Genomic DNA, 11674 nt, shown 5'->3' with positions numbered 1-11674 from the left:
TGGGTCTAGCAGCTAAACAGTATAATTTCCCTCACGCTGAAAACTCATTCTCAGTTAAGGTAATGAAGTTATCCTACACCGTATGCAGGCTAAGTTTTTGGTCACATCATGAAGCAGTGGTGATCTGATTTTTTACCTTCTCAATTCATTTTCCGTGTTGGTAACCTCATATACCTGTGAGAAATTGCTTTAAAAAGTAATAGTTCACAAGCAGCTAAAGATGAATGTATAACATGACAGAAGTATTCATTAAGTATACAAATAACCTGTTGAGTCTTAATAAACACCTAAATTAATTATTAGTGGGTTTCATTTCCTACTTGACAACTCTTGTTTATTGTTAATCTATCTTAGGTTTTAATGAAGGATTGCTGTTTAACAATTACTGAAAATTTCACTCTCTGTCAATGTGAGCTAGCCATAACTATGCTAATGTGTTGACGTGCTCTTAAGTGTCAGTTTTCATAATAGTACTCTGATCATCAGGTGAAAAATGCTCAAAACACTGTTTCATGTACTAGTCAACAATGTAGCCTGCTTCCCTATTTCAGGCAACAATGTCTTAATTAGCTTGCTAAGAAAAATGATTACCCACGCTGCATTTTTTATAGTTAAAGGAATAAACCTGTCTCTGTACTGCTACTGTAAACGCACTGAGGACTTACGAGAAAATATATTGCTGAATTATATTAATGTGACAAGCAGCAACAATGGCAACAGCTATATGGCAGACTGTGAGAAACCCTTTAGAAAACACGTTAAAAGTTACTTTAAAAAAGGAATTTGAAGCCCCAAAACTAAATTGGTACTCTCCCATCTTTGATTATTCCAGATGAAAGGAAAAAAGTAGCATTTTATACAGATTCTGACAGCCTGTAACTTAATTTGCTTGAAAATTGAGTTTAGTTGATTAGAAATGCAAATGGCTACATAGTTCTTTAGTATTTAGTATTTAGTATTTATGGAATGTAGTTTTAAATTCCTTGTTTGAATTTATTGTTGATAGTTGCAGAGTCTATCACAGAAATGGGCTAGTAATTCACTCTGAGTATGTACAAAAATGCACTTTATTTGGAATAATATACTGTTTGTATGTTCAAGGGGAAATTGACGGACAAATGGAAGACAGTATAAATGGATTGATGTAATTTTTACAATCCTCTGAGTGTTCATGATGGGATACTAGCCTGTTCTAACAGTTAGGATGCAGCGACGTAAGAATGTGCTGGGATACAGGTAATTGCTTTCCAGGAAGGGTAATAACTCATTGTAAAACAATGTTTGCTCTTGGTGAAGAAAGGAGTTAGAGGAAGATTTATAGAACAGTCAGCTCTGAATAAATAATAATCAGACAAAGTACAAAAGTACAAAACCTACCTTTAAGCATTTTTTATAAATCAGAACCAGAACTTTTACTTACTTTTCTTTTCCTTTTATGTAGTTCATCATTATTTTTAAGGGGATGAATAGACTTAAAATTTGGCTTTTCATTAAAAATGTGAATGACGTACTGTAGATCACCAGATTGAATAACTGATTTTTTTATTATAACTAAGAATACCAAGAAACAGTGCGACTCGACTCCAAGATGGAGGTCATCCCGCTGTTAACGTTTCTCTTGTGTTTCTTCCATTTCTCAATGGAAGAGCAGTAGGAGTAAAGACCCAGCATTATTCTGGATATAATAGATTAGAAATGCAATCCTGGTGTCATAACCATGTTTTCTTTGCAATTGGGGTTGAAAATACTGTTACAGATGTTCTTAGGAGGCCTCTATCAGGGGTCACCTAGGACCTAGAGGGTATAGTGTCTTTTGGTTTCTCAATTAATTATTTAATTAGCTGCATGATTGCGATATTTCTAGTCGGGCACTGAGATGATTTACAGAATATGAAACTGTATTTTTAATGAAGTGAATATTACACGTCATTAACTAAACTAGCTTAAAAAAAATCCTATATATGTCTAATTTAGATAATAATTTGGTTAATTGTTTAATTGGCCTTGATGGTTTTGTCACAAACAAGACACACAAATGAAGGGAAGAATCTGTGGCCGTCTGCCAGGTGAACTCAAGGAAGAAAAGAAAAGAAAAATACCTACAGCTGAACATCGATAGTGGTGATCCACTGGATGAGGAAGGATTACTAAAAAAATGTCCTGTATGTGAGCCAAATGGCCACCTGAATTAAAACAAGTGGTCTGTTGAATAGCTGCCAGGAGAAGCAGGAATGAGTGGTGTGCGGGCCAGCCAGATGACCATGAAGTCATGGTTTTAGCTGGCTGGATAACAGCAGGGAGTGTAGATGGATCACGAACAAGGCACATGGAGTGAAAGCCCTGGAAGGTCATTGTTTGATGCATAGATTTCCTTTGTCAGATGCTGTGAAGTTGATACTGTGTATACCACTTAATAGCATAAATTATTTAATACATGTTACACTTGTACTTTAATAAAACACTATAATGATGCATTGCTAAATAATTATCTATTAGCATTACGCATTGATTTGTTTTGAGGTGCTGTTCCACGTACAGTCTGTTGAAGTATGTTAAAGAAGTGTTGCATTAATGTTTCGTTGTATTGATGCAAGATTCATGTTATTGGCACTAAATAGATGCTTTACTGTATTGATGTATTGATGTGGCACTGCATTCGTGATGTGCTACAGTATGTTTACAGTGATATTATTGTAAAATGATATTATACTGACAAAGGTTGCTTGAAGTGGTTCTGATCTTGTCTTGACTTGATTGTTTTTATGACTGTGTTGTGATAAGTGCTAAAGAGACCTTGCATTGATTTTGCACTGCAGGACCTTTGATGAGGTGCTGTATTGCATTGATATTGTGCAGCGCTGACTCTGCATTATTTGGTACGGCTGATTTTATGTCATGCTGAGAGCTAGCAGGAACAATGCCAGGTAGAATGCCAGTTGTTGTTGATGCAGAGGTCAAACCAAGAGCATCAGAGTAGTAGCAATAGAAAGGCTGTGGTCAGTGGGAAGGAGTGTGAAGCTCCTGCAATACGAAGGCGTAAAGGTTCCAAGCCAAAGAACTATACTGTAAATATAAATTTCCAGCAACCTTATTTACTGTATCTCTTTCAGCAAATGCCCAGCCATCTACATTAGAGAAACAGGAAGGAGACTCGAAGACCGCTTCAGAGAACACGTCAGGGCTGTGAAGATTAAAGATCTCTCCAAGCCCATGGTTTCTCGTTTCACCTCTGACAGCCATGACCACTCTAATCTCTCCGTCTGTGTTCTCAAAGACGGTTTTCAGAACTCATACATCAGAAAGACTACAGAAACCAAAATGATCCTGCAGCTAGGATTCCCCCTTCTCTTAACGACAGACTACTTTTCTTCTAAATTTTCTCCATTCATTGGAAGTTTCATTTCACACCTCTCTACACCTATTCTGTCTTCACACCTCTTGATCGGCCTCTCTTTCTGTCCCCTTCTCCCGCCTCTCACTCCTCCCCTCTCCCAGCCTTTGTTCTCCCACTACATTACCTTTGCTTACTGCCTTGTCTTTCTTACACCTGAAGAAGGCTCCACAGCCGAAATGTTGTGTTTTCTTTCTTCTTTTTTTCAGCATGGAATAAACCTATTACTTGTTCCTATACTGTAAATATACTGTAGCAGCTGATTTGTTAATTACAGAAAACACGTGCCTAGAGGGAATGGGGCTCATGACACAGATGCGAGGACATGAGCAAATGTAGAGGTGAGAATATCTTACATACTAATACATCGCCAGGAAAGACAACAGAAAGAATGCTGCCTTACAGAGTCTGTTCTATAAGATAAAATCCTCTGCCAATTCTGCACTCCTGGCGTGTAGATATTAAGGCCAAGTTGCATACATCAAGCAGTGGGGGCTAACAAGCTAGGATCTTTGTCTGACAAAATGATTGATAGGTCATTTTATCCCACAAGGAGATGATATTTGGAATCTAGGGCTGAACGTTTGACAGACAGGATACCAGAGACAGAGGAGGTAACAGATAAGTGTTGAATCTATAGGATTTATAAGGCTGAAGCCACTGTGGGTACAATGCCTGAGAACACAAACTGAATTGGTACAGAAAAGGGAATGACAGAAATCCATTGTGCTTTGCTGTAAGACATAAAGCAAATATGAAAGGAAAAAACAGGTCTGGGAAAGGGGGAGAAGTCTTAACCTGGAATGTAAAGGTTTAAAATCTCATCCGGAGGATGACATCTCCTACAGTCATATGTCTTGACCCACAAGAGCAAAGCTGACTGGTCCCTGTCAAGACTTTAAAGTCAGAGCCACAGAGGTATAGTCAAATTCAATATTTTGACTTTCATTATTTTGGTTTTAAACTCAGTGATCCTGAAATGAGGAGGACCTTGGGGAGCTGGTCCCTGCTACAAATCAGGTTGAGAAACTTTATCCTACAGTACACTATTCCTGATCACTATACTGGGGGGCTAGAAATTCTGATCCAGAGGGAAGAGTGCCACCTACTGGTTCACCAGCACCAACCCGGTTTTCCTGGGTGGTCTCTGATTCCGGTCCTCATCAGATCCAGCCTTTTTTCACTCCCGAGACTGAAGATCCAGCTACAAGGCGGCACCTTTGCTGTGAAAAGACAAAGACAGGAAGATCCTTCTTGTCTCTCTCCTCCATGGAGAAGTGGAAAGATTAAAGGGTGGCACAGCGGCAAGGTGATTAGTATTGCTGCCTTGCAGCTCTGGGACCCTGAGTTTAACTCTGGGGCACTATCTCTGTGAAGTTTGTATGTTCTCCCCATGTTCTCATGGGATTTAGCGGGTGGTCTAGTTTCCTCTCACAGTCCAAAGACATATTGGAATATAAACCCTGGTATGAGTCTGGTATGAAGCTGGTATGGTTTGTGTCTATGTGTGCCCTGCGGTGGACTGCTGTCCAGGAAGCACCCTGCCTTGTGCTTTGTGGTCGCTGTGATAGCATCATGAATACAAAGCAAGTTCTGAAGTTTGTTGCACTCCTGTCATCTTGATGACAACCATTTCCAGTCTGTTTTGAAGTTCCTGCTAAAAATATTCTAAAAAAATTCTATGCACCCACTCGTAGTACCAATTTAATCCCAGCCTGATTTAATTTCTACTCACCTTTAGTCATTTTTAACATCATAATATGTCTTTGTGATCAGTATCTACAATAATTCAATTATTTTGGTTTGTCAGTTGTGACCAGCTGATTGCACTGATTCATCTGATCTTTTTAAATAACAAAGAAAAAGGTTGACAGATGCATCGGAACCACTGGTTCATAATGTGAGCAGTTTTGATCTAGTGTGTATTTCATGAGCTGACAGGCCAACTTTAAAGCATGATTTCAACCTTTCAGAGAAGCAAGCCTGGAGGAAACGAGAAACAAATACAGTATTAATCCATTTGAAATTGATTTATTATATCACAAACATTAATATATGTTACATATTAAAAATGTATTAGTAGAGACAGACAAAATTAGGTGCAAAATAAAAGTAAATTAAAGTTTTGGAAATGTTAGTACTTTAATGGATCAAAAAAGAAAAAACATAATAAGAAGAAAAGTCTAATCTCTCTGGTGTTGTCAGCTCACCGAAACTAAAACTACCTTCTTGTTCTCATACAAAATATCTATTAATGGGTCTCTGAAGGATGTGTGAATCATCAGATTAGTGTAATGGTTTTCCTACATGCTTGTATTACAGATTACACATATTCAGGGACATAACCCTGGTGCAGTACTGTTCTATCTCAGCACTGGGAGTTTGCAAAACATACTTCATACAAAACACCTTGTCACAAAGGACCAAGGGACTGGAGACTTGAAAATAAATAGCACTCAGATATATAGCTAGCTAATACATATAATTACTATTTCATTCATTACTGTATTGCAACATTTTGATGTTATGGTGCATGCTCCATGTGGTATCCCTGTCATACACATGTCCATTTATCACATGGGACAGCTATGAGTTAGAAGGTCAAGTAGTGGAGTACTGCTGTGATTTGTGCTTTCATGAAGACCACCAATCCAATCATACTGTATGTCTTTTCATTGACAAAGCTGTTTATTAGCACTGATACTCACTCCTGTCCATGGGAGGCTGCATACTGAAAGGTTTTATACTGTAGGTAACTAACAAGGCTCAAAGAGTGAAGACATGAGAAGAGTGACCATTGGTCAGGGGTCACCCAGAGTCCAGGGTGAAATGAAAACTAGAAGACACAATGGCCCTTCAGAACCAGAAGTGAATATCATTTCATTTTGGGATCACCAAATTTACATTTTAAAAAAAATGATTTCTGTAATTAGTGCTACTGTTGGCAAGCACTGCATAACAATACACTACAGAAAAGAAAAGCCCTGAGAAATGTCTACAATAAAAGGCATTAGTGAGCAACAATATCACACAATAAAAAATAAAACTGGATTTAAGTTAAACCTGGAGTAAAAAGGAGGCAGAAGAGGTTGACAAGAAAACCTGTGAAAAACAGCAAATATATTTTTTGATAAAAAGACTCATTTGCTGTTAGCCTGCAGGTATGACTGATGCTGGAAGTGTCCATGAATTGACCCTCCAGCTTCCAGCTAGATAGCAATACGTCTGCAGAATGGTAAAGGGAAGCTGAACAAATCATTGATAATCTCTGAGGAAGGAAAGACAACTGAATCAAATCAAATTTCAAAAATACTAAATCTAGTATTGCTCTGGAATCTTTCCAAAACAGAGCAACCCGGTACACACTATGGCTTAAGAGAATGTCTTATTCCAACAAATTAAAAAAAATGGATCTTTTTAGAACAGAGAGAACTATGAAGAGACCTTATACAGTGTAGTGCAGTGTAAGCTTGAAAAGCTGTAAGCAAATTTCAGGGGACAACTGTAAAACCTGAATTATAAGTGAAACTAAAGCTTAACTTGATTTTGGAGCCTCTCTTTTTTATGAGTACACTTAGTACAGTACATGCAAATATATATATAGTGCAATACATTTGATTGATTCTATTGATATATATATGCTGGAATAAAAAGAATGCTGTAAGCTGTAATATATTTTTTTATTCATTGGAAAAGTATCTTTGATCCAACTGTGAATAGATTCATATTGGAATTCCAAACTCACAGAATAAACCCAATTTCTTTTCTGTAGATTTGTTTTTCTTTTGGTGGTCATAACTGCAGCTCTACTCACATACTGTACTAATGAACAATGATTTCAGGAGAATCTGGTATTTCATTTCTGCTCCCCATTGGAGGCTGAGCAGGTACAAGGTTTCCCGTGGAAAAGAACATTTATTTCTGCCCATTCCTACTGTGTCAACAAAAAGGGTGCTGTTGAAAATTGTAAACTGCTTCTGTGGACAGTCAAACAGGAGATTTCAAAGAAGCACTTGACAAAGAAACTTAGTGAACTACAGACTTTCCCCTCTATATTGCAATTGTAGAGGCAAGGCATATTAATGCACTAAGAAGTAAGTGTTATTAAAGTTTTATAATAATCTTACTGTTGCCTTGCCAAAGCAGCTTGGGCCTCGGTGCAAGCCATAGAAATGCAGCTGAAAGGGGCCCAGAAACATCTTCCAGGTTTGGATAACAGTCAAGGATGTTGAAAGCTATGTTCATTCTGAAACACCCTAATGGTATATGGTACAGCCTGTTTCCCCTGAGTCTGCTATTGCCCTTCTGCTTCACCCAAAGGACGATCACCCAATGAGGGACCTGGAAGATGGATACCAGGAATATACCTGATAATATCCTAATCAATCAACTGTGATTTCCTCCTTTATAACAGTAATACCCAAATAATTTTGTTGGTTCAATCACTGACTTGCATCTCTTCTCCAACTAAATTGGTGATCTGACTTTACCGAGCGCAAGCAGTCCGAGTCAGAACACATCATCTTTTCCAACATGCCAGGCTAAGAGAGTAAGCAAAGAACACAATTCTTTACTGATATGAAAAAAGTCGTGTTTCACAAACCAATTGTTATTTTCACCGTCAAAGAAATTAAGGCAGTTGGATTCTTTTTTCAACATTCTGAATACCCAGGCAAATTCAGTAAAAGCTACAGCCATGATGAACTGAGTTTCTCCCACTTATCTTACTTGGCTGCCAGACCCAAGCAGTTTTTTTTAAATCGGTGTTCACTATGATGCTAACTTCCTTGGAACTAACAACAATGTTAGGCAAAACTCCACTCTTTCTGCACTGGGACACTCCAAGCACAGAGCAAGTGGTTGAAGAAACCAGAGAGAACTTCCTTTGTCTTCAGTGGGAAGTTCAAACTGAAGAAACTTTTGGCCCATGGATCTTTGAGTATAAAATTGATTTTTTCACATTATTTTTCTCAAGAGTTGAACTATTATTCCAAACACGTTTGACAGTTTAGTTCGTGATAGTAAATGCATATTTACTTTTACGTGAGAATATAAATGTGATTGACCATATGAGACTGATTATCGATAGGTCGACAACACATTACAGATGATATTTTAACTCTGATAATGTTAACTCTTATCTTTGTAATCCCTGAGTTAGAGATCAAACTTTTGTATCCCAGCAGATTGATTCACAAATATATTTTGTAACTCTTGTTCATTTATTATGCATGCTTTGCTACTGTATCAATAAATTGTATAATTTAAATTTAGATTCCATGATTGAGACTACAAATTATTTTTGATTCCTACACTCTCAATGTACTATTTCAATTGATAATTTTTACAGTAAATTAAAAACTCTTGCATCACTACCAATTAAATAAAACATATCCAATTTTTGGGGCATGATAATACCTGTGGTTTATCTAAAACCACAGCACAACATGGTATGTTATATTGAGGTTGCACTGTAACAAAGACACAGATGGAAACTAAGTGTGATATGCATTTAAGACTAAGAACAAAAGGGTTGTGGAAATAATCCCAGCCACACTGTTGAAGTGGTCACTCTAACGTCCTGCAAGAAGTGACAGGATAAGATTCATCTACTAGAAACCACATGAGCTAGACAGGTTGAATATCCTCCTTCAGTTTGTAATCTTTTGTATATTCTTAAGACAACCTAGGGGAAATGTATTTGGTCTATTTATGGTTTAACAGATTATAAATAACATGCATAACAGGTATCAAACATATAAGTGCTGGTTATTAAGAAAACACAAGTAAAAAACCAAGGTATGAAAAGCTAAGTACTAAAACTGTACAGTTTATTTCATACTGTTTATATTTTTACTTTGCTGCACAGAAATAATCTTGTTTTCTTCAAATAAATGCACATTTACCATGTACAGTATAATGTAACCAAGTTAAATATCAGAACATGGATACAGAAATAAATTAATATAGATAACTATAAATGTTTAATCTGAGCAGTTTCTAATCTTTGTGACAAGTTTATTCTAAATCTTTTCTGAAAACTCTCTTTTAGGATGAGTTTTTTACCCATCTAACACTACTTAAATATGGAAGTTCAAGCTGGTTTCAATGCAATAAACTGCCATGGATAATCTCACTGGATTGATACACAACATGGTACTATATGTCCTCAGAATTAGGGATGTCTAAATATGGTACTTGAATTGTGAAACAAATAAGGGGAATATGAAAGTACTGCCACTCTCCTGGAATTTTTCCCTATAGCTAATCATTGGATTCCCCTTTGAAGTAGTCATTGATCCTTGAGGTTTACCATGAAGTATTCATTGGCTCAGGGGTAGGAGACCTTGAGGTAATCATTTTAAGGGTAACAATACTACTTTAAATGAGGGAAAATCTTTTAATTATGTGTCCAGTTTGTATACAGTATAATATTAAACAAGTTCTTGCTGAATGTTATATGTAGCACTGTCAAGAAAGATCTAGGTGTAGGCCACTAAAACTTAGAGCACCCCTATATATACTGTAGGAGCTGTCCCACAACAGGCATTCTCAACACAAAGAGTGTAGTTTGATTGCATAAACTAGGTTTGTGGTTTACTGAAGAGATTAATCAATTTATCACAGCACTTCTAAAATCTAGTTCAGATTCTCTTATTATTTAAATAGAGTTATTTAAAATTGCATCCTGAAACAAAAAAGAACTCTCCAACTTCATTTGGCCAGCAGCCATATCACCCTGCAACTCACAACTGGCAACCCACAGAAGCTCAGCAGGTATGAGCCTGGTCAGTACCTGGATGGGAGACCTCCTGGGAAAAACTAAGGTTGCTGCTGGAAGAGGTGTTAGTGGGACCAGCAGGGGGCTCTCACCCTGCGGTCCATGTGGGTTCTTATGCCCTAGTATAGTGACGGGGACACTATACTGTAAACAGGCGCCGTCCTTCGGATGAGACGTAAAACTGAGGTCCTGACTCTGTGGTCATTAAAAATCCCAGGACGTTTCTCGAAAAGAGTAGGGGTGTAACCCCGGCGTCCTGGCCAAATTTCCCATTGGCCCTTACAAATCATGGCCTCCTAATAATCCCCATCTATGAATTAGCTTAATCACTCTGCTCTCCTCCCCACTGATAGCTGATGTGTGGTGAGCGTTCTGGAGCACTATGGCTGCTGTCGCATCATCCAGGTGGATGCTGCACATTGGTGGTGGTGGAGGGGAGTCCCCATTACCTTTAAAGTGCTTTGAGTGGAGTGTCCAGAAAAGCGCTATATAAGTGTAAGCAATTATTATTATTATTCATTTAATCATTAGGTTGCCAGGTTCTGTTTTGTCAATGTCCACAGGCCAAAGTTTACATTAAATGAAAAGTGTGCACTGGTCATTGACTAACACTGACTACACTGTAGTATTTTTAACACACAGGTCAATGTTAAATGAATTAAGATGCTCAAGGAAGAGAAAAAAGGCTATCACACAGATGTAAATTTTTCTTACACAAAAACGCTAACACTCTTGGTAAACTTTTCTCATTTCACAAATACAGTAAACTATTTATTCACAATGTAATCAGTTATCTTGTGAAACAAGCCTATGGGCAATTAATTGAATGGCAAAACATAACTTCTTGCAGTAGATTAGTTACAGGAAAATATAAAAATGGTGAAATCCAGTTCAGAACGGTTCCTGCAATCATTTGTGTGGCACAAAGGGTCAGGAAAGACTGATTACAGCTGACCTGTAATAGGCCTGGTAAAAGTCTCTAATCACTGTAAAAAGGCACAATTGGTGAATATTAGTTTAGCAATTAGTGTGGGCTCAGAAGACACTTTCTAACACAGATGTGTTAAGTACTGTATATAAAGGACCTCAAAGTGTTCGTTGGTGGCTGGGATTAGAGTAGTAAACCGAGAGTGTATTTTACTGCTCTTTATTAATCAAGACTCCTGTGCCGTACTCCATGTCCTCTGGAGTTTTTAGTGTGCCTAGGTCCCTTGAGACACCTCATATAAGTTGGGGCCTACGTTTGTTTCAAGAAATGCTCTAGAAAAAAAGAAGTGCTAAGTTTTCCAAGCCCTGTTCTTGAAGTACCCATCCAGGCCAGATTAAGAAGGGGTTGCAGTTATAGCAACCCTGTCACTAGAGCCTGCAAAATGCCCTGTAATCTTTGTAAATAACTATAGCGGGTGTTATCTAATTCATTAGATCTGTGGTAAAGGCTGTTCCTGCACATTTTCATACAGATGTAACTACTGTATGTTTGTTTAGTCCTTAAAGCAGGGGTG

At 37.7% G+C, this 11674-nt stretch overlaps 1 long non-coding RNA gene across 1 annotated transcript in view; it reads left to right on the top strand.

Annotated features, from left to right (window-relative positions):
* The window catches only part of LOC148654577 (uncharacterized), a 157901-nt gene that overhangs the window by 99685 nt on the left and 46542 nt on the right, over nucleotides 1-11674 (top strand). The gene's annotated exons all lie outside the window — the stretch shown is intronic.

The sequence above is a fragment of the Lepisosteus platostomus genome, chromosome 9, assembly GCF_059453375.1.
Source record: "Lepisosteus platostomus isolate fLepPlt1 chromosome 9, fLepPlt1.hap1, whole genome shotgun sequence".
Lineage (NCBI taxonomy): Eukaryota > Metazoa > Chordata > Actinopteri > Semionotiformes > Lepisosteidae > Lepisosteus > Lepisosteus platostomus.
This window is presented reverse-complemented; position numbering and strand designations above follow the sequence as displayed.